Raw genomic sequence first — 24,338 nt, forward strand, 5'->3', positions numbered from 1 at the left:
TTTTTACAAAGGTAGTCTTCAATAGAGCTTGGTACAACATGTGTTGCAGTATTGAATCATACAGTTCAGGAAGGGCCCCAGGTTTGATCCTTGTTCTGTTCTGAGTTAGTCCCTGAAAGAAATATGTGCAACATAGAGTCATAGAGTCATAGAGTTTTACAGCACAGAAAGAGGCCATTCGGCCCATCGTGTCCGTGCCGCCCATCCATCCCTGTCCTGTCTAATCCCATTTTCCAGCATTTGGTCCATAGCCTTGTATGCAATGGCATTTCAAGTGCTCATCCAAATGCTTCTTGAATGTTGTGAGGGTTCCTGCCTCTACCACCCTTTCAGGCAGTGAGTTCCAGATTCCAACCACCCTCTGGGTGAAAAAGTTCCTCCTCAAATCCCCTCTAAATCTCCTGCCCCTTACCCTGAATCTATGCCCCCTTGTTATTGACCCCCCTACTAAGGGGAAAAGTTCCTCTTTATCTACCCTATCTATGCCCCTCATCATTTTGTACACCTCAATCAGGTCCCCCCTCAGCCTTCTTTGCTCCAAGGAAAACAACCCCAGCCTGTTTAGTCTTTCTTCATAGCTGAGGCGCTCCATCCCAGGTAACATCCTGGTGAATCTTCTCTGCACCCTCTCCAAAGCAATCACATCCTTCCTATAGTGAGGCGACCAGAACTGCACACAGTACTCCAGCTGTGGCCTCACCAGAGTTTTGTACAGCTCCATCATAACCTCCCTGCTCTTATATTCTATGCCTCGGCTAATGAAGGCAAGTATCCCATATGCCTTTTTAACCACCTTATCTACCTGTTCCGCTGCCTTCAGAGATCTATGTAACATAAACACACATATAGCTGTTGGGCCAAATGGCCTGTCTCTGTGCTGTAAATTCTATGTCATTTTATGTAACTGACCTCTAGGGGCTAAGGAGGTGAGACAATGGAATGGAACCATTGATGGGAGTGTCAATATTAACTGCCACAGCTTCAAACTGACTCCAGTGGAACAGAATCATCCATTTGCAAGTACGATGATTTGAGCCCCATTTCAACTATGGACAGAATTGCTTCAAACCACTTTTATAAGATACATAAAAAAAAATACCATTAGTAATTTGTGCCAAAACAAAGTAGATAAAATTGCAGTGTTAGTAGTTGTGAAATACCATCAGTGAAAAGCAGCAACGAGTATTGCCCCGGTGTTGTGAAAATTTTCTGTAAAAGACAATAGCAGCATTGAGCCTTATTTAAGCTAAAGAGCAAAATTATAATTTTGTGTATCCGATTCATTGAAACATTGAACATTTTTGTACAATGAGGCTTCTGGTGCACTTTAGCTTCAAAGCAATTATTTTCATAGTTGTGGTGATATAGAACGGCTTCCTGAATTACCTGCGCTGCAGGTGGTCTGCCCTTGAGTAGTCTTTTTTATAAACTTCAGGATATATTAAAAAAAAGTAGATGAAAGAGAAATTTATTCTCTAGTTTTCGTTCCTCCCCTCCTGAAGGCCGCTGATTTTGCTGGGCATGTTCCTGTGAAAGCCAGCAGCCACGTGACACCTCACCCAAGGGGTCATCCTTCATGTGATCAAAGACCGTGAATGCTGGCAGACTATGTGTGGGGAAGTGGTGAAGTCACAGCTGAGCCTAATCATGCCCTCACCTCATGGCCTGGATTCTGCTATTGCTGGTGGGCTGGTGACAGGTGGGACTTGTGCCTGCTACTGAGACCCAATTTCCTGGGTCAGTGCTCCTGTGTCATTCGATTAGGCTGCAGGCGGGAACCCAGCATCAAGAAGGATCATACCACTGGCAACCTAAAAAATTCTGAAGTGGCACTGCCACTGGAGAACCTGAAAAGGAACTGGGGAATTAAAAGTGAAGAAGGAACCTTGAAGACGAATAGAGGATTTCATTTTTGCTCTTCTGCCAAAATCAAGGCCTTGAAAGGTTAGTGATTGGGGCTGTAATGGTAGGAGAAGAGCCCACTCCTACTCCTTCACCCTCCATGTAGTGACAGGGAGTCACTGCTATCCCAGAAATGACCAGTATCTGGCGGTCCCTGGGGTTGGTGGAGATAGTGGCTGGAAGCAGGGAAATGGGTAGCTCAGTGTGCATAGTATTTCCATGCAATAGGATGAAAGAAACTCAATTCCAATCAATTAATTGAATCTATTACATTCAAGGTAAGCTCAGAAAGATGGACACCCAGTATCCTGATAGTTGTTTTGTTGAAGGTGGTGCAGAGTTGAAGCTCTACAGTTAACATCGAGCTGCATTCATAGTTACAAACATTCTGATGTGGTATGATTAATACTGCATATTGCAACAGATATTGAAATAGCATGAAGACCCACTCATAACCTGCAATCTTGAAAATCAGGAACACAGGCCTAAAAATATGGGGCACGGGCCCAAATCAGGGACTTTCTTTTTACTATATATCGAGTCATGAATATTCAAAGGCCCTAATATTCTTAATTTTGTGTAGTACTGTTATTTCTGTGATATAAATATGTTTAACACAATGTTACGGGTTTGCACAAATCCAAATTCAATTATTCGTAATATGTGAGAAGAGGCCCAGGTTGGTCAGGTTAAGAAATAATGTTAAAAAGGCTTCATGCTGCCTGCTAATTATCATGATTGTAGCGCACAGCCTAGCGCTGAACACGCTGCTGACAGGCTGTACGCTCAACAGGGGGCTGAAGTTCACGTTACTGGAGCGAGGCTAGCTTTACTTGAAGCTAGCTCGCTCCTCTTAAAGGCAGTCTGCACCTCTTAAAGCTGAGCTGCCTTCTGCAGATAAAAAAATTGAATAGTGCTTCAGCACTATGCATAGAATCATAGAATCATGGAATGGTTACAGCACGGAAGAAGGCCATTCGGCCCGTCGAGCCCATGCCAGCTCTCTGCAAGAGCACTTCAGCTAGTCCCACTCCCCTGCCCTTTCCCCATAGCCCTGCAAATTTCTTTCCTTCAGATACTTATCCAACTCCCTTTTGAAAGCCGTGATTGAATCTGCCTCCACCACCCTTTCAGGCAGTGCATTCCAGATCTTAACCACTCGCTGTGTAAAAAAAGTTTTTTCTTACTTCGCCTTTGGTTCTTTTGCCAATCACCTTAAATCTGTGTCCTCTGGTTCTCGACCCTTCTGCCAATGAGAACAGATTCCTTCTACTACTCTGTCGAGACCCCTCATAATTTTGAACGCCTCTATCAAATCTCCTCTCAATCTTCTCTGCTCCAAGGAGAACAACCCCAGCTTATCCAGTCTATCAATGTAATTGAAGTCCCTCATTCCTGGAATCATTCTTGTAAACCTTTTCTGCACCCTCTCTAAGGCCTTTAGATCCTTCCTAAAGTGTGGTGCCCAGAATTGGACACAGTACTCCAGTTGGGGCCAAACCAGTGTTTTATACAGGTTCATCATAATTTCCACACTTTTGTACGCTATACCTCTATTTATGAAGCCCAGAATCTTGTAAGCCTTTTTAACTGCTTTCTCACCCTGCCCTGCCACCTTCAATGATTTGTGCACACATACCCCCAGGACTCTCTGCTCATGCACCCCCTTCAGGATTGTACCATTTAGTTTATATGTCCTCTCCTCATTCTTTCTAACAAAATGTATCACTTCACACTTTTCTGCATTAAATTTCATCTGCCACGTGTCCGCCCATTTCACCAAGCTGTCTATTCTTCCTGAAGTCTATCTCTCTCCTCCTCACTGTTGACTATACTTCCAAGTTTTGTGTCATCTGCAAATTTTGAAACCCATGCCCTGTACACCCACGTCCAAGTCCTTATATATCAAGAAAGGCAGTGGTCCTAAAACCGACTGCTGGGGAACACCATTGTATACCATCCTCCAGTCTGAAAAACAACTGTTCACCACTACGTTCTGTTTCCTATCACTTAGCCAATTCTGTATCCATGCTGCCACTGTCTCTTTTATTCCAAGGGCTTCAACTTTGCTGGCAAGCCTATTATGTGGCACTTTGTCAAACGCCTTTTGGAAATCCATGTACACTACGTCAACTGCATTACCCTCATCAACTCTCTCTGTTACCTCATCAAAGAACTCAATCAAGTTAGTTAAACACGATTTGCCTTTAACAAATCCATGCTGGCTTTCCTTAATTAATCCACACTTCTCCAAGTGACTGTTAATTTTGTCCCTGATTACTGTTTCTAAAAGCTTCCCCACTACCGAGGTCAAACTAACTGGCCTGTAGTTGCTGGGTTTATCTTTACACCCTTTTTTGAACAATGCTGTAACATTTGCAATTCTCCATTCATCTGTCACCACCCCCGTATCTAAGGAGGATTGGAATATTATGGCCAGTACCTCCTCAATTCCCTCAGCATCCTGGGATGCATCCCATCTGCTCCTGCTGATTGATCTACTTTAAGTACAGCCAGCCTTTCTAATACCTCCTCTTTATCAATTTTTATCCTATTAAGTATCTCCACTATCTCCTCCTTTATTATGTCTATGGCAACATCCTCTTCCTTGGTGAAGACAGATGCAAAGTACTTGTTTAGTACCTCAGCCATACCCTCTACCTCTATGCATAGGTCTCCTTTTTGGTCCCTAATCGGCCCCACCCCTCCTCTTACTAACTTTTTACTATTTATATGCCTATAGAATACTTTTTGATTACCTTTTATGTTGGCTGCCATTCTATTCTCATGCCCTCTCTTTGCCCCTCTTATTTTCTTTTTCACTTCTCCTCTGACCTTTCTATATATAGCCTGATTCTCAGATGTATTTGCAACCTGACATCTGTCATACGCACTCTTTTTCTGCTTCATCATATTCTCTATCTCTTTCGTCATCCAGGGAGCTCTAACTTTAGTTGCCCTGCCTTCCCCTCTAGTGGGAATGTACCTCAATTATACCTATTTCGAACTATTTCCTCTTTAAAGGCAGCCCATTGTTCCACTACAGTTTTGCCTGCTTGTTTACCCGGGCCAGATCTGTTCTCATCCCACTGAAATTGCCCTTCCTACAGTTAAACATTTTTACTCTGGATTGCTCCCTGTCCTTTTCCATAGCTAATCTAACCCTTATGATACTATGATCACTGTCCCCTAAATGTTCACCTACTGACACTTGCTTCACTTGACCTACCTCATTCCCCAGAACCAGATCCAGCAATGCCTCTTTCCTCTTTGGGCTGGAAACATACTGATCAAGAAAGTCCTCCTGAACACACTTGGGAAATTCTTCCCCTTCTCTACCTTTAACACTATTACGATCCCAGTCTATATTAGGATAGTTGAAGTCCCCCATTATTACTACTTTCTGTAATATCTCTGCAAATTTGCTCCTCCATATCTTTCCCACTATTTGGTGGTCTATGGAATACAACTAGTAGTGTAATGGCACCTCTATTATTTCTTAACTCTAGTCATTTCGATTCTGTCCTTGACCCCTTCAGGACATCCTTGCTCTCCAGCACTGTAACATTCTCTTTGACCAATACTGCCAAACCACCTCCTATCTTTCCTGAACACTTTATAACCAGGAATATTTAATACTCAATCCTGCCCTTGTTTGAGCCAGGTCTCAGTTATTGCCACAACATTATATTCCCATGTGGCTATTTGTGCCTGCAGCTCACTTACCTTGTTTACTACGCTTCGTGCGTTCACATACATACACTGTAAACCCATTCTCTCTTCATTTGACCCCACCTAATACTTTACTTTAGTGCTCTCTGCCTCTCCCAATCATTTGAGCATTTTATTTCCCCTTTCTAATGTTACATCCTGGTGCCCATCCCTCTGCCAAATTAGTTTAAACCCTCCCCAACAGCATTAGCAAACCTCCCCGCGAGGATATTGGTTCCGGCCCTGTTGAGGTGCAACCCGTCCGGCTTGTAGAGGTCCCACCTCCCCCAGAACCAGTCCCAATGCCCCAGCAATCTAAAGCCCTCCCTCCTGCACCATCTCTCCAGCCATGTATTTATCTGCGCTATCCTCCTATTTCTATATTCACTAGCGCGTGGCACTGGGAGTAATCCGGAGATTACTACCTTTGAGGTTCTGCTTTTTAATCTCTTTCCTAGCTCCCTGAAATCTGCCTGCAGGACCTCATCCCTCTTTCTACCTCATTGGTACTGATATGGACCACAACCTCTGGCTGTTCACCCTCCCCGCTCAGAGTGTCCTGCAGCTGCTCTGTGACATCTTTGACCCTGTAGGGGGTGGTGTATGTAGTCAGCTTTGCCTCTGACTGTTTTGAGCGGTTCGAATCGCTCCCACACCCCTTAGGTTCTAGACTCCGGACTTAGGTACAGGCTGCGATACAAAATTGGAGTAGACAACTGGTTTGGTGCAAGAAAACTGTGTTTTATTAGAGTCACAATAAAATTATAACATTGAAAAAATTACACTTAGATTACTGGAATGGTTACAGGCATTCAAGAGTACACTTAATTTGGAATGGGGAACACATGGCACAACAAGGGAAAAATCACATTAATAATCCCCCTACCCTTGTCCCACCCCCAATATCTAACTTAATAATTGTGCTAAAAGGGGCCAGGGATTATGCTCACCAATAGGGGTCTCTTGACAGTTCGAATCCTGTCAGTTAAGCCGGTTGCGTTTTTGGGGTTCGCTCTTTGTGTCCTTTGGGGCCTGCCGTCGCCACGTGGTCCCAGTCTTAGAATCTGCGAAGGTTCTTCAGTTGGGTGGAGTCCATAGATGCGGTATGGGCGCGGTTGTGGATTTGTCTGGTGAGTCCCCTCTTTTTCTTAGTTAGAAATAGGGAGAATAAAGTCTTTGTTGGGTACTTTAGCTTGTAGAGTAGAAAACTTCGGGCTTTGTTCTTCCGGTGGTGGTCTGGTCGTCGGGTTTTGTGGCGGCTGGGGTTCGGTTGGCGGTCTTCGGTGTCGGCTCGGTCGCAGTGGCCTAGATCATTACCTGTGTAATGGTAATGATCTGAAGGTATGGCTTACCCGGCCCTCTCTGTTACCGCGGTGCTCGTGGTCGGTCCTTGTGTAAGGCTGCGGCTGCGGCCTAGTCGTCTTTGGTCGAACCTACCCCACCATACCCCCTCGCCGTGATGTTGCGTGAGCCTTCCTGTTGGCTTCACTTGGCCCCCTCTGGTGTCGTGTCGATAGCTAGCGCCCTTGGTTACCGGTGGGCCTACAATTATACTGTTTTTGAGTTTGTTATCTGCGCGCCAAATCAGGGTCAGTTCTTTGTCCGATTTTTTGGCGGGCTCATTAACGTGATTATAGCCATTCACCTTAACTGGGTTTTGAGCAGTTGTCTCATTGCTAAATGGCTTTTAATGTCTTGGGTGATTGTCATACATAATGTTAATCGGTGTCTTCCTGGCTTGGTACCTAGCTCGAACTGTAAACGATTATTTATGCAGAGGTTTGATGGGCTTTAAGTTTGTGCAGTCTTTTCCTGAGTTGATTTGTTTTAAAGGGAAGAATGTGTATTCTGTCTCATCCAGTTGTCTGGTTTCGAAATAACAAATCAAAGCTGTCTCCCACAGGCCGAGGCATGTCAGGTTTTAAGGTTTTGAACTTGACATACTGTTTGCAGGGTCCTGCTTTAAACTTACAGGTTTTGCCATAAAGTCCAAAAGCCATTCCCTTTAGGGTACCCTTATTAATAACTTGTCCTTCAGGGTCCCTTATTAATAACTTGGGAAATGTGGGAATTTTGAGAATCCTACAACCCTGGCACCAGGGAGGCAACATACCATCCTGGAGTCATGTCTGCGGTCGAAGGAACACCTGTCTGTTCCCCTAACTATCAAATCCCCTACCACTATTGGTTTCCCACTCTTCTTCCTCCCCCCCGCTGTACAGCTGAGCCACCTGTGGTGCCACAGACTTGGCTCTGGCTATACACCCCAAAGGAACCATCACCCTCACCAGTGCTCAGAACCGGTTGGAGAGCAAGATGCACTCAGGGGACTCCTGCACTATCTACCTGGTCCTTCTCTTCTGTCTGGTGGTCACCCATTCCCTTTCTGCCTGCACACTCTTTATCTGCGGGGTGACTGTTGTATCCATGTGTTAATGGAGACACGGAATGCAGGAGTTGGTTTAACAGGTGCTTACTGAACAAAGTCTGGAGGTGAACTAAAAGATACAAGACACTATACAGGCTTATATAGCCAGAGTGGCCACTACCGGCATTACAGTACACAGGGGCTCTTAAAGGCACATACACCACAATTCCTCCCCTTTTAGACAACCAGTACATAACATTTTAAGTAATCATTAATTAACATGTTTACAAGAACAATAATCTACACATTTGCTGCAGTTAATCAATTATAAGTCAGTCTCTCTGGAGGCTTCCTGACTCGGTCCGGATAACGCCTCGGTGGTGTAGTAGTTTTCAGTGGTGTAGTAGGTTCTTTTGGCAAGGTCGATTCGGCTTGAATGCCAGTGTCGGGTTCATCTGGTTCCAGTATCACCGGATCGGAGGTAGATACTATGGGTATCTCTGCTTCATCATTAGGCGTATAGAGTTGTGGTGTAGGTTGTCCCTTTTCGGATGACTCTATGATCTGGTCAGCATGGCGCCTTATTATGCTTTCTCCAGTGTCCACGGTACACATCACTGGTCCTAGTCGTGTGCAAATAGTTCCAGGCTGCCATTTCTCGGTATGGTAGTCCCGGGCCAAAACTTGTTGACCTATCTGGAAGGTTCTAGTTGGCCTTTCATTCATGCCTTGAAAGTGCCGGTTCTCTACGTCCCTTCTGATGTTTGGCTTGATCAAATCCAGCCGGCATCTTAGTCTTCTATTGAAAAACATGATGGCGGGAGTTTGGTTTGTAACCATATGTGTTGCATTCCTGTATGCAAACAAGAAGTTATCTACCTTATGCTGTAGATTTATGTCTTCATTACCCATGGCCTTTATGGCCTTCTTGAAGGTCTGGACAAACCTTTCAGCCAATCCATTGGTGGCGGGATGGTATGGGGCGGACATGTAGTGCTTAACCCCATTGTTTTTTAAGAACTTCCTGAATTCTTCGGATACAAATTGCGGTCCATTATCAGAACAGATCTGTTCAGGTAGCCCATTCCTGGCAAATATGGTCCTTAATTCTGTGATGGTTTTATCCGTGGTGGTGGAGGACATCTTTATTACCTCCGGCCACTTGGAGTTTGCATCAACCGCGATTAAGAACATTGAGTCCATAAATGGACCAGCAAAGTCGATGTGTACCCTTTGCCATGGAGATGAGGGCCACTCCCATGGATGTAGAGGGGCTTGTGGTGGGGCGTTTTGGACCTTCTGGCATCCTAGACAGCCCTTGGTCATTTCTTCGATGTCTCCATCGATACCTGGCCACCACACAAACGCTCCGGCTAGGTTCTTCATTTTCACTCCACCCAGATGCCCCTCGTGAAGCTCCTTTAGCACTTTATCCTGGAGTTTGGGTGGAATCACCACTCTGGATCCACACATCAAGGTTCCTCGGCACACTGACAGCTGTTCTCTTCTTTGCGAGAATGCTGGCAACAGTGGTTCGCCATGTGCTGGCCATCCCTTCACCGTTAAATCGTAGACTCGTGAGAGAGTTGGGACATTTCTCGTTTCCTTTTCAATGGTACAATTTGTTACTGGTAGACATTCCACTATGGTTGAGTGGAGCATCTCCACTGGGTCTACTGTAGGTGCCTCTTCTACCATTGGCAACGGTAGACGCGATAAACCGTCAGCATTTCCATGCTGTTTTGATCCTTTGTATTCTATGTCATATTGGTGTGCCCCTAGGAAAAGGGACCACCTCTGTAGCCTTTGCGCTGTCATAATGGGAACGCCCTTTTTAGGGTTGAATATGGAGACGAGGGGTTGATGGTCAGTCAACAAGGTAAATTTTTGTCCGTGTAGGTAATGGTTGAATTTCTTCACTCCCCATACCAGGCTGAGTACTTCCCTGTTGATCTGGGCATAGTTACGCTCAGCTGAGTTCAATGAGCGTGACGCTCCGAGCCATCAGGGAATCTATGCGATAATACCGCTCCTACGCCGTAAGGGGATGCATCGCACGCCAGTCTGATTGGCAGTGATGGGTTGTAATGAGCCAAAACTTCCTTGGACGTGATCAAGCCTTTGCATTTATGGAAGGCACGTTTACAGTCTTCGCTCCATTTCCAATTTACTCCCGTTTGTAGCAGTTCGTTAAGAGGGTGCAGAACAGTTGACAAGTTTGGTAAAAATTTATGATAGTAATTTATCAATCCCAGGAACGACCTTAATTGTGAGACATTTTCAGGTGCTGGGGCTTTTATGACCGCTTCAATTTTTTCAGGTGACTTATGCAACCCTTCTTCATTAATTATGTGGCCACAATATGATATTTGTTTCTGGAAAAATTCGCACTTGGGGCGATTTGCTCGTAGGCCCCGTTCTCTCAGCCTAGTGAGCACCTGCTCCAAATTGGCAAGGTGCTCGTTGTCGTTTTCTCCTGTTACAAGGATGTCGTCTAGGTAGCACTGAGTCCCCGGAATCCCTTGCAGGACTTGCTCCATAGCTCTTTGCCAGATAGCTGGAGCTGATGCTACTCCGAAAACCAGTCGATTTTACTGGTACAGGCCTTTGTGTGTGTTTATCGTGAGATACTTTTTAGAGGCCTCCTCAACCTCCATCTGTAGATATGCCTGTGCCAAGTCAATTTTGGTGAAACGTTTCCCTCCGGATAGTGAGGCGAAAATATCTTCTATCCTCGGAAGAGGATACTGTACCGTGTGAAGGATCGGGTTTACAGTCACCTTGAAGTCCCCACAGATGCGAATTTTTCTCTGTTCTTCAGCTTTATCATTATTCAACGTTTTCTTCATGACCGGGATGATGGGTGTTGCCCACTCGCTCCAATCCATCTTGGATAACATGCCTGCCTTTTCCAAATTCTCCAGCTCTGCCTCGACTGCTGAACGAATTGCGTATGGCACCGGCCTTGCCTTAAAAAACTTGGGAATTGCCGCATCTTCCACTTTTATTGAGGCGGTGACGCCTTTCAAGATTCCTAGTTCCTGTTGAAACACTTCTTTGGCGTTGGCCAAGATGTCTTTTAATCGTTCAGGTATGACGTCATCATCATTTTTTTTCTTACTGGTCACCATCAGTGCCTGAATGGAGTGCCAGTCTAAACGTATCTTCCTGATCCATTCACGTCCCAACAGCGGTGGACCACCATCTTGCAGAACGTATAAATACAACTTCTGTATTTCCTTGCCGTTGTATACAACAGGCACCCTTATTTTCCCTCTGGGGTATACTTTCTGCCCCATATATGTTTTCAAGATAATGGATGTGTCTTTCAAAGGTATATGCGGAAATAGTCGCTCGTAATCCCGTCGACTTATGACGGTCAGAGCTGATCCTGTATCTAGCGCCATTTTAACTGGGGACCCCGCTATCGTGAGGGTAACCCAAATGGTCTGGTAATCTTCTTTGGCAATTACATTATGTAATTTGAGACAGCTTAGTCTCTTGTTTCCGGAGTCACTATCACTCTTCTGGTCTTCGGAGCTACTGTCCGTCATCATTTGTACCTTTCTGTACTTTTCCTTATTGATTTTTTTTCTGTCAGTGGATTTTTTGTTTCCAGATTGGCATACATGTGCAATGTGTCCCATCTTTCCGCATTGCCTGCATGCTTTGTCCTTGAACCAGCAGTCCCTCTGGTCATGGGTGGATCTGCCGCAGCGATAACATCTCTCGAAACCCTGTGTCATTCCATGGGTGCCGAAGTCCTGTGGCTTTTGCTGTATCTCTGCAGCTCCTCTTGCTGCTGCTTCGTATGATACAGCCACACTGAAAGCCTTGTCCAGTGTTAAATCTTTCTCAGAAAGTAGCCTTTTCTGTGTTCCTTCACTTAGGAGACCGCAGACGAATTTGTCTCGAAGAGAACCTGCCAGTCCTGCCCCGAATTGGCAGTGCTTTGACAGCTTTCTTAATTCGGTGAGGTAATCAGCATTACTTTCATTCTTGTGCTGGTTCCTCCTGAAGAATTTGAATCATTCCGCTATCAGCAGTGGTGTTAGGTTTAAGTGCTCCTGTAGGGTATCAACAATCTGTTTAAAATTCTTGTCCATCGGTTTGGCTGGAGCGATTAAGTTTCGTAACAGCCCGTATGTCCTTGCGCCCATCAGATTTAGAAGTACCGATGCCTTTTTATCATCCTCTATTTCATTCGCTGTGCAATATACCTCCACTCTTTCCACATATGTGGTCCAATCCTCTACATCACTATCGAAAGCAGTAATATTGCCAGTCTTAGGCATCCTGAAAAAAAATGGCGCCTCCCGCGCTTTCCTTTCTTCCCTGCCGAGAAAAAATGGCGCCTCCCGCGCTTTCCCGCCGCTGTCGCTGCTGACAACGCTGTTCTCCGCGGTTTTTATTTATACAGATATTTTTAATAGTTGGAGACTCGTTCCCGCCGGACTCTCTGGGACTTTTCCCTCCCTCTGCTTGGTCCGAACGCCGACCTGCTTTGCAGCGCTGGCCGTCTCCCGAGTGCTCCACCCTTCGTCTCTGTTTGCCTCCGCCTTCGCTGCTCGGCCCCGCTGCAGAGCCAGCCGATCGAGCCCCAGCCCGCCGCCCAGGAAGGATTATTGCAGTACCTGCCACCAGCCCGGCTAGCTGGTGAAACCACAGTTTTTTCTTTTTTTTTTCTTCGACCTTCGTCTGAGGAATCGATCTCCTTGAGGTGCTGCCGAATTGCAGGTAAGTCCGTTTCCAATTCATCGCCACTGTTGTATCCGTGTGTTAATGGAGACACGGAATGCAGGAGTTGGTTTAACAGGTGTTTACTGAACAAAGTCTGGAGGTGAACTAAAAGATACAAGACACTATACAGGCTTATATAGCCCGAGTGGCCACTACCGGCATTACAGTACACAGGGGCTCTTAAAGGCACCTACACCACAGTGACCACCTCCTGAAACGTGCTATCCAAGAAGCTCTCAGCCTCACGGATGCACCGCAGTGATGCCAGCTGCTGCTCAAGCTCCAAAACCCGGAGCTCAAGTGTCTCCAGCTGACGACACTTCCTGCATGTGTGGTTGTCCAGGACACGGGAAGCATCCTGGAGTCCCCACATGGCACAGGATGTGCAAACCACGGGACTCAGCTACCTTGCCATGCCTTTACTTAATAGATTATTTACTAGAAACACTTACCAGCTACTCACCAATCAACTCCTTCCCTGGTTGTGACATCACTTTTGCTGTTTTGCAGTTGTTGTTTTTGTTGGCACCTCTTAAAGGTGAGCTGCCCTCTGTTGATCAAAAATGGTAAAAGTGCTTCAGCACTAACACAAATGGCTCAACAGGCTAGGGAAAGGGCACCCAGGGTCTCAGACTCACCACTTGAGCTTTATGCAGTGGGGTCAACGGGGGGGCAGGCGGCCGTCCAGAAAGAAGGATGTGGGACCAAATCGCTGATGCCGTCACTGCCAGCAGTGTCGCCCGTGGGACCTGGCTCCAGTGTCCAAAGAAGTTTCATGCCCTCAAGTGACTGGTCAATACCAGTGAATGCATCTTCAAAAGCCATCTCCTACCAACTGCACTACTAGCCTCACACACTGCTCAATGTACCACAACCCTATCACTCACCTACCAACAATCTCTATAAAACACAAGGCACACCTCACATTCCTAGCTTCACCTCACCCCCTTGGAGGAGATGGTGCTGGCCATTCTTGGCAGAGACATGGCTGAGTCCTTGGCCAGCAGTGGGGCTAAAAGAATACAAGATGCCGGTATCCTTATACTTTACCTCATTCTCACATCCCACTTCCCACTCATCCCACAATATCTTCTGACTTACAAGCTGCACAAGCTCCCTCCTCTCACCACAACCCTACCCTTGTGCCTTCCTCATTTCAGACACCCAAGAAATCCAGCATGCCCAGCCAATGGTTGACCAAGAAGAGGGAGAGGAGAGTGAAGAAGAAACACCGTCACTTGATTTCACACTCCCAGACACCAGGTGCTTGAGGTTGTCCTGCAAGGCCATCTGCAGTCTCGCCCACTGAAAGGCAGCACCCTTCCACCAGCCATGTTGCAGCCACTGGGGTAGCACTTCATAGGAGCACTACGATAGGCAAAGGCACACTGAAGACAGGTACTAAGGGAATGCATAAGGGTGATCAGTTGACTTTGTTATGTAATATTGGATAGATTGATGTATAAAGCTGGATTGGAATGTTTCTTCTGTGGTGGCTTTTATTTCAGCATTGTGGCCAAAAGGACGCTGTGATGTTCAATAATAGAGGGAAGGTAAGGTCTGGGACTATTGCTGAATGGGGAATTGGGGTTGCAGTCACTGGTACTACAGTCGGATGAGTTGCTCACGGACAGCCCAGGCAGAAAGGGGCTGCCTAGGTTGCCTCCTACCTTCCTTCCTCCCTTCCACTTGCTCCTCCTCCTCTTCTTTCTCCTCCTCTTCCTCTTCCTCCTCCTCCTCCCCCTCGTCAGTTGGTCGCATGATGACGAAGTTGTGGAGCATGCAGCAGATTACAATGAATCTTGAGACACGCTCTGGTGAGTACCACAGGACTCCTCCAGAGCGGTCCAGGCAGCGGAAGAGTTGTTTAACCATGCCTATGGTCTGCTTTATCAGACTTAGATGAAGGGACCGAGTGCAATGTAGCCAAGGGATATAGACAGGTTAAGTGAGTGGGCAATAAGGTGGAAGATGGAGTATAATGTGGGGAAATGTGAGGTTATTCACTTTGGTAGAAAGAATAGAAAAGCAGAATATTTTTTAAATGGTGAGAAACTATTAAATGTTGGTGTTCAGAGAGTCATGAGCCAGGTGGTCAGCAGATAGCATTGTCACCCAATAGCCACCCTCTGGTTTGTCATGGTGGCTCAAAGACTGAGGGAAGAGTGGATTGGCGCAAAATAAAAGCATCATGACTGCTGCCAGGATACCGGGCATTCACCATCATGATGTGCTGAACATGGTCGAGGACCAACTGCACATTCAGCGAGTGATAACCTTTGCAGTTGCGGTGCATCTCAGCATTTAGATGCGGAGCATGCAAAGCCACGTGCCTGCAGTCGATGGCCCCTGCACCATGTGGCAGCCCACGATCCTGGCAAAGCCACGTGCATGCTCTGCCTGCTGCTCTCTGGTCAGAGAAAACACAATGAAGTCCCCACACCTGGCATAAAGAGCGTCTGTCACCTCTCTTATGCAACAGTGAACAGCGAACTGGGAGATGTTACAGGTGTCGCCTGCTCCAGCCTGGAGGGGTCCCGATGCGAAGAATTTCAGGGCCACGGTCACCTTCCCAGCCACTGGCAACATTGTCCTTGCCCTGGTGTGAGGCTGCAGGTCTGATTGCAAGAGGTGGCAGAGTTCTGTGAGTACCTCCTTTGTAAAGCGCAGACACCTCTCACACTGCTCCTGCCTCAGGCTGAGGTAAGACAATTGCTCTCGGAAGACCCTAGTTGGGTAAGGCCTCCTGCTGAAAGCCCTTCTCCCCTCCTCCTCGTCCCTCTGCGAGCAGCTTGTCTTCTTCTTTGCTGCCTCTGCTCCAGGTCCCTGTCATGCTGCAGGCCAAAGGGGATGACAACTAAAGTACCCATGACTGGGAGAAAGTGGTCTGACCAGAACCCTTGGATTCAGAACCAAGGCCTTCTCCACTTGCAGCACCCACTCCCTGTCACCTCACCAACTTTAAACAACTCTGGAAGGCTCCAAACACTTCCACAAACTTACACAGAGCCAGTAGAAATGAATCAGTAACTAACCTTAGAGGTGTGGATGCTCATTCATTGAGTATATTCAAAGCTGAGATAGGTAGATTTTTGGACTCTAGAGAAATCCATGGAGTCACTGCTACTCCCTCGAGGTGGCGCCTCAGCATTCCTAGTAATCTGTTAGAGGAAAGATAGTAGGACTGCTGTGACACCCTGCAAACTCCTTTCTAGACTTGTAAATGCAGCCATGATGGCAGCAGTCTGAGTTGCGTGGCAGCAAGCTGAGCCTGCATGAGAGCAGTCTGAGCCTGCATGAGAGCAGCCTGAGCATGCATGAGAGCAGTCTGAGCCTGCATGAGAGCAGCCTGAGCATGCATGAGAGCAGTCTGAGCTTCCACTGCAGCACTCAGACATTGGGTAGCTTCTACTTGTGCTGCAATGGAAGCTGAAACATCAGCCATTAGACTCTGCATCATATGTGGGTCCACAAGTGTTCTAATGGAGTTGCCCATCTCTTCCATGCTGGAAATCATGGACTCCAAGCTCTGAGCAAAGCCCTGTGCAAGGTTGGAGCTGGACTCCTCCATGCTCCTTGACATTGCACTCAGGCTTTCTGGCAGGCCTACCAATGCACCAAGCATTTCAGTGTGCATACCCATCAGCCTTCTTCTGTAGGCTGCCCCATCGAATTCCTCATCTCAGCCCTCTGCAGCAGAACTCGTGTGCGACCTCGCCCTCCAGGGAGCTGACACCTACGCTATCATTTCCTCCTGCCCTGGCTGCAGCCCACTCGTGCCTGGTGTCTCACCACATGCAGATCCCACCTCTAACCTATCCTCTAAACTAAGCGGATTGTCAGTATCTGAGCTGGTGGCTGCGAGTTTGAAATCTAGTGACGGTGCCATGTCTTCATCATCAGTGCCTTGGTGTTCTTCTATTTCATGCTCCTCTATCTGTGCCTGGCCAGGTGTCAATGCTTGGCTATCTGAAAGAAGAAAAGTATAAGGGTAAGGTTGTGGTGAGGGGAAGGGGGGAGGGGAAGCAGGAGGTGCATGCTTACACCATCTGCAGCTTGTAAATCAGAAGAGATTGCGGGATGAGGGGGAAGTGGGATGTGAGGAGGATTACGTATAGGGATATGGGCATCTTGTATTCTTTCAGCACCGCTGCTGGCCACGGGCTCAGCAATGCCCCTCCCAATAATGGCCAGCACCCTCTCCTCCATGGGGGTCAGGCTATGCAGGCGCACCTGTCCCGCACCGGTTAGATCAAGCTGGTGCCGGTTGTGAGCCACCTTTTCCTGCAAGAGAAACAGAAGTGTGTCAGTGAGTGTGGTGCAATGTGTTTAGGTGTTATGCCTGTCATGGTTGAATAGCTGGCAGTATGTGTAAGCTGTGCGATGGTGTGAGGCTTGCAGCAGTGGGAAGTGTCTGAGGGTGAGCTGAAGCTATGAATGTGATATATGTGTTGTGTTTGGTAGAGATTATTAGTTGGTGAGTGATGGGGGTGTGGTGCATTGAGCAGTGTTTTGGCTAGTGATGCAGATGGTGGGATATGGCATATGAAGATGAATTCACTGACCTTGACCACTCGTGTGAGGTCATTCAACAACTTCCTCCATGGCATTCAGGTCCTCAGAGCTATACTGCTGGCATTCACCTAGCGGCAATCTGCTCCTATTGGATTTTACACATTTGCCTGGAGGGCCTCCTGCCCCCTGTGGAAACAGGACCACTCTCCTCGAGTTGACCTCCTGCTCCAAGGCCTCCAGTGCTGCATCAGAGAACCTTGCCGCACACTCTCTCCCCTATTGTGACATCATTGGTGTTTTTTCCTCCTTTGACTCTCTACCCCAGCCAGTTGAATGAGCTGTTGCAGAATGCACCTCCCCTTTAAGAGGTGCAGACCAACTTTAAGATTCCAGGCTAGCTTTAATTGGTGCTAGTCTCACATGAACTTGGGTCCCCTGCTGAGTGTTCAGCAACTCAGCAGCACGTTCAGCGCTGGGCTGAACACTGCAATCATGCTAATCAGCATGCAGCACAAAGTTAGCGTGCTGCCTGCATTCCTTTGAACAGGCGTGGGGTGATCATGCATCGCGATCTCCACGACCATTTGCGGGGGCAATCACATTTCTAAGCCAATGTCTTTAAAATAAATTATTTGTAGCACGATCCATTGTGAAGATACTGAAGTTTTCAAAGTGGGAGTCAGTTATAGTACCACAGGATTTGTGTCTTCATGCCCTGCAGTTTACCGATATGTTGTTGGCCTGCAAATGGCCGGAACTCGCAATGCAATGGCAGAGGTCAATTGCTGTGAGTATGGAAACCATGCAGTACTGTAATTGGCCTTCACTGTGATAAATGTAATTATCACCACAATGGATGGTGCTAGAAGTAACTTTCTTAACACATAAGCATCTTCAAGAAAGAAGGGAGCGAGAAAATAGGGAACTATAGATCAGTCAGCTTGACATCAGTACTAGGGAAAATGTTAGAATCTATTACTAGGGACGTGGTAACAGGGCACTTAGAAAATCATAATATGATTGGACAGAGTCAACATGGATTTATAAAAGGGAAATCATGGTTGACAAATATGTTAGAGTTTGTTGAGTTTGTAACTAGCAGGATAGATAAGGGGGAACCAGTGGATGTGGTGTATTTAGATTTTCAAAAAGCATTCGATAAGGTGCCATACAAGAGGTTATTAAACAAAATTAGGGCTCATGGAATTGGTGGTAATATATTAGCATGGATTCAGGATTGGTTAATGGACAGACAACAGAGAGTAGGAATAAACGGGTCATTTTTGGGTTGGCAGGCTGAAACTAGTGGGGTAACGCAATGATCATTGCTTGGGCCTCAGCTACTTACAATCTATATCAATGACTGATATGAGGGGGCTGAGTGTAATGTATCCAAGTTTGCTGATGATACAAAATTAAGTGGGAAGGTGAGCTGTGAGGAGGATGCAAAGAAGCCGCAAAGGGATATAGACAGGTTAAGTGAGTGGGCAAGAACATGGCAGATGGAATATAATATGGAGAAGTGTGAAATTATTCACTTTGGTAGGAAAAATAGAAAATCAGAATCTTTTTTAAATTGTGAGAGACTGAGAAATGTTGATATTCAGAGGGACCTGGGTGTCCTTGTACATGAATCACAGAAAGTTAACATGTAGGTACAGCAAGCAATTAGGAAAGCAAATTGTATGTTAGCCTTTATTACAAAGGGATGGGAGTATAAGAGTAAATAAGTCTTACTACAGTTATATAGGGCCTTGGTGAGACCACACCTGGAGTACAGTGTACAGTTTTGGTCTCCTTACCTAAGGAAGGATATACTTGACTTAGGGGAGTGCAACGAAGGTTCACTGGACTGATTACTTGGAAGAGGGGATTGTCCTATGAGGAGAGATCAAGTAGACTGGGCCTATGTTCCCTAGAGTTTAGAAAAATGAGACGCGATATCATTGAAATATAAAATTCTTAAAGTGCTTGACAGGGTAGATGCTGGGAGGTTGTTTTCCCTGGCTGGGGCATCTAGAACTAGGGGGTCACAGTCTCAGAATCAGGAACCGGTCATTTAGGACTGAGATGAGGAGAAGTTTCTTCACTCAAAGGGTTGTGAACCTTTGGAATTCTCTACCCCAGAGAGCAGTGGATGCTCAATCGTTCAGTATATTCAAGATATAGATCGATAGATTTTTGGATACTAAGGGAATCAAGGGATATGGGGATAGTGTGGAAAGGTAGAGCTGAGGTAGAAGATCAGCCATGATCTTACTGAATGGCAGAGCAGGCTTCAAAAATAAGAGAAAGAAAGACTTGCATTTATATCGCTCCTTTCATGACCACCGGACGTCACAAAGCGTTTTACAGCTAATGAAGTACTTTTTGAAGTGTAGTCACTGTTGTAATGTAGGAAACGCGGCAGCCAATTTGCACACAGCATGCTCCCACAAACATCAATGTGATAATGACCAGATAATCTATTTTAGTGATGTTGATTGAGGGATAAATATTGGCCAGGACACCAGGGATAACTCCCCTGCTCTTCTTCGAAATAGTGCCATGGGATCTTTTACATCCACCTGAGAAAGTAGACGGGGCCTCGGTTTAACATCTCATCTGAAAGACGGCACCTCCGACAGTGAAATACTCCCTCAGCACTGCATTGGAGTGTCAGTGTAGATTTTTGTACTCAAAGGGCCAAGTGGCCTACTCCTGCTCCTATTTCTTATGTTCTTATGTTCTTTAGCTCCTACAGTGCAGGAAAAATTATAGGGCAATTTTAATTGTTTTTTTTTAAGCACGTGCAAGTGATTAAACCTCCTCTTTCTTCGAGAATGTGCTTCAAGATATTAACCGATGCATTGTGGTCAGAAAGAAACGTCTTTGTTGAAAAAAATGTATTTGTAGTTCAGGTTTGAATGGAGCTGTTGTTAAATTTGTCTTGGGTGTAGCTTCAACAATGTAATAACGTTGAAACTTTTCTGAGAGCCACACATTTGCTAGTTCTTATTTATATATGGGGAAAGGGGAATAATTATGTGGTAACTGTGGGGTACTTCTGATTTAATTCAGTCACACAAACATGGTTTTTCCAAGGTACAGCACTTTAAACAAAGTAATCTTACAGCTCAGCTTGCTTCAAAGGTAATAGAAAATCCTCCAGTGGGTCTCAAATTATTCCCATTCCAGAGCCAAATTACTTTTAAACTCCACTTGAATGTAACATAAGTACAATTTTCCCAGATCAGCATGTCGAAAAGGGAAAAACCCTAATACAGATTTTTTCTTGAAATACTGAGCTTTTAATTAGATATTTCACAATTTTTTTAACTTGCTTGTCATTTTTAATTTCATTCCATCTTTGGTTTTCTGTGAGTCTCATAATTATGTGCATTTCTGTTCAATTGACATCAGTAATGTAAGTCAAAAGCATTCAAGAATTATGTTGCAATTAAGTTTAATAGAAGACCTACATTTATAAAACAACTATCATGACCTCAGGATGTCCCAAAGCGTTTTACAGCCAATTAAATACTTTTGAAGTGTAGTCACTGTTGTAATGTAGGAAATGCAGCAGCCAATTTGCACACAGCAAGGTCCCACAAACAGCGCTGTGATAATGCCCAGATAATCTATATTAGTGACATTGGTTGAGGGATAAGTATTGGCCAGGACACCAGGGAGAACTCCCCTGCTCTTCTTCAAGATAGTGCCATGGGATCTTTTACATCAACCTGAGAGGGCAGACGTCTCATCTGAAGGCCAGCACCTCTAACACTGCAGCATGCCCAGTACTGCTAGTGTTAGCATAGATTTTGTGCTCAAGTCTCCTGGAGTGGGACTTGAACCCACAACCTACTGACACAGAGATGAAAGTGTTACCACTGAGCCATGGCTGACACTTAATAAAGTACTTGTATGTAATTTCAAGAGTAAAGTTTTGTGGGTTTACACATTTTGACTGGTGTCCTGATTAAATAATTATTCAATTATGAAAAGAATATAAACAAGGCTGGCCTAATGTTTATTTGGTACGTGTGATGTCTAGTGTGGTAATATAGACCAAGAAAGTTAGAGGTCTCAGGTTTGATCCCAGAATCTATCTCTAATATGTGCTGAATTGTCTTATTTTAGCTGGAGTGGTACAATTGGCCTCAGCACCTCTAGGCTCGGGAAGGGAAAAGTCATCTAAGGTTTTGGCTCCTGATCATTATTCTGTGACTCCTGCTGAAAAGTGTGTGCATATCACATAAGCACAGGATCGGACTCATCTATGACACCACGCAGTTGAATAGCTTGCAACGTTCATTGTCAAGAATCATACATGAAAAATTGCGACATGGTCAACTACCCTTTGAACTGTATCCCAAGAAGATTCAGTGCCTTCAGAAGAGAAGATGACAAAAAAGCATGTACAGTAAATAGTTTTAATATGAATAATTAGCATTTTAAATAAATGACCTGTCTCAGATGTGTTTTATTCTTTTCACAGAAGTATGTAAAATAAACATGTTTGTTATTAACCATATTATCGTATGACTAGTTAGTTTCCCTCCAGATTGGTGTTTAGCAGCTGTAATTGATCTGTTAGAGTTTCCACATCTAGGGTCTATGTGTGTGTGTGTGTGTATATATAGTACATATATCTGTGTATTTATATCTTATCACAGAATCTGCAGTAAATGATTCAACTATTCAGTTCCACCTAAATCCCAGAGTACATGGCTTACAACCTTCAAAGGCACACCAGAGATCTACCTCTATATAAAAAGTACACGCAGCTGCTGGATTATGCCGTCTGGGCTTTCTCTTGATGAAAGTAGATTCAGTGATAAAATGGTACTTACCTGCATGACAGAGTACATCAAGTATTCATTTTAAAATTATAAAAGCATTTTATTGAATAAACACCACAGTCAATCATTGTGTTTTTAATTGTATTTGATAGGAATAACTGCACAGAATACCCAAACGAATAAAGCTTTAGGGGGAAAAATTGAGTCGCGCCACCTTTGGGGCGCTAACTTCGCCAGGGTGCTACTTTTAGCGCCCTGAAAAAATTAGTGCCCCCGCGGCCAAAATTAATCGGTAGTGCCCCAAGAGGTAAGCGGGGCACTACTGGAAGTGTCCCGCCTCCTCCTTGGGGCATTGCGAGGGAATATCGCGGCGCTACGTAAGGCGCTGTGGCACGTTGCGCCATGGTACTGCAGGCCTTCCTCCCCTTTTTAAAGGGGAGGGGCCTTGTGCAGCGTGACCTGGAGCCCAGCTGGGCCGCCAGGGATCGGAGTGCCCGCAAAAGAGCCTGGCACTCAAGAGAAGTGCCGGGCTCACGGAGTGCAGCCGGTACCCCACAGTGGGGGCTGAAGAGGAGGCCGGGGATGGCAACGGGGGCAGGTGCTGGCAGGCGGCCAGCAACACAAATGGCCACCCAGCACCTCGCCTTTAATTTGCGCCGCCCCGGCCGCAGGTAGGCCCCCCTGACCCCGTCGGACATAGTGTCCGGCAGTAAGTCAGGGGGCACTACCGAAGATCTCAGCCGGGGCACAAGCGGGGCGCTGTGCACAGCAATGATGTCATCGCCGTCGGCGCAGCGCCGCGGGGCGCTAACAGTTACCGCCGCCACTAACCTCCCGTTGAATTTCACGGGAGGCGTTGGCGGCGCCGCACCCAGGCGCTAGTTGCTTTGCGCCCTGTTGGTGCCCTCTTAGGGCGCTAATGGGAGGCGCAAAGCAACAGAATTTTTCCCCCTTACCCTTGGTTTTTGATTTTGTGGAGGGAAGTTGCCGTTTGTTTCCATTGGTTTTGCGTTCCATTTCCAGTGCAATCTGGGTGGAATTGGCCAAACCAGCACATAAGATTGAGGAATTTAAAACGTGGCTGAGTTACGGCCAAAACCACTTATGTCTGTGTTTTCTGCTGGTCAAGTTTCAATTCGGCGAATCAGGCCCCGCCCACAAAACTGTCCACACCCCCAGATTCCACCGATTGCATTGGTTCAGGAAGGCACTTCAAATTAATCTCATTTTCTCAGGTGCACAGGCACGTTTTAAAAGCTTTTTCATATCAAAAAATACTTCATTTAGTAAGAGACTGACTAGTATACACCAATTAAACTATTAAATGGTTTAGTATTTTTTTAATTCATTTTCAATGATTTTAAATTAGGTCACAGGTAGAGGACCTTATTAAAAATGCTTATTTTTCGTGATAAACCCATTCTCATCTGTATTAATAAAACTGCACCAGGTTACCACACTTAAATACATCAAGAAATACCTTTTAATGGAAAGAAATAATACGTGCTATCACGGTACCCAATTTCACTGGTTCATGGAAAATTTACGTCTGTTATTATGCAAATGAATTTAGCGGAAACTTGAAACGTAACCTAACCAGCACCGTTTCAAGTGCATTTTGGACACAATTTCCAGATTGCGCCCAAAGCGGAAACTCTACCCCCATGCAACTTAGGAGCTGGCATTCTTGTTACTGCAAAACATAGCAAGGTGTTTTTCATCAGTATAAATGAAATGTAAAACAAAATCAAGGAATGTGTGGCTTTCAAATGTGCAATTAACAACTATGAAAAAATAAGAATTGCTCCCCCCGATTCCTTGTTCACGTACAGTTCCACAAATAGTTACTTCAGAACCATGCCCAAGTATTGTGTCCAATTCTGGGCACTGCACTTTAGGAAGGATGTGAAGGCCTTAGGGAGGGTGCAGAAAAGATTTACAAGAATGATTCCGGGGATGAGGGACTTCAGTTATGTGGATAGACTGGAGAAGCTGGGGTTGTTCTCCTTAGAGCAGAGAAGGTTGAGAAGAGTTTTGATAGAGGTGTTCAAAATCTTGAGGGATCTAGACAGAGTAGATAGAGTGAAACTGTTCCCATTGACAGAAGGGTCGAGAACCAGAGGACACAGATTTAAGGTGATTAATAATAATAATAATAATAATAATAATTCAACTTTATTGTCATTGTACAATGCACAAGTACATGAACAACGAAATGTGATCTTGCAAGCTCCCATGAGTCCAGTACAAATAACATTAACATTAAACGTAAATAGCACCGTCCTGGGAGAAGCAAAGCCGCTGCGTCTGTGCGCGCC

At 45.6% G+C, this 24,338-nt stretch overlaps 1 long non-coding RNA gene across 1 annotated transcript in view; it reads left to right on the plus strand.

The window, feature by feature from the left end:
• Positions 1 to 21,748, plus strand: part of LOC147124511 (uncharacterized) — a 33,504-nt gene extending 11,756 nt beyond the window's left edge. Inside the window, exon 2 of the long non-coding RNA XR_015079961.1 lies at positions 21,359 to 21,748. This is a non-coding gene — a long non-coding RNA (uncharacterized LOC147124511). The remainder of the gene's footprint in view (positions 1 to 21,358) is intronic.
• The last annotated feature ends 2,590 nt before the right edge of the window (positions 21,749 to 24,338 follow it).

The sequence above is a fragment of the Somniosus microcephalus genome, chromosome 1, assembly GCF_052327205.1.
Source record: "Somniosus microcephalus isolate GS21.2 chromosome 1, FLI_Smic_1.0, whole genome shotgun sequence".
NCBI lineage: Eukaryota > Metazoa > Chordata > Chondrichthyes > Squaliformes > Somniosidae > Somniosus > Somniosus microcephalus.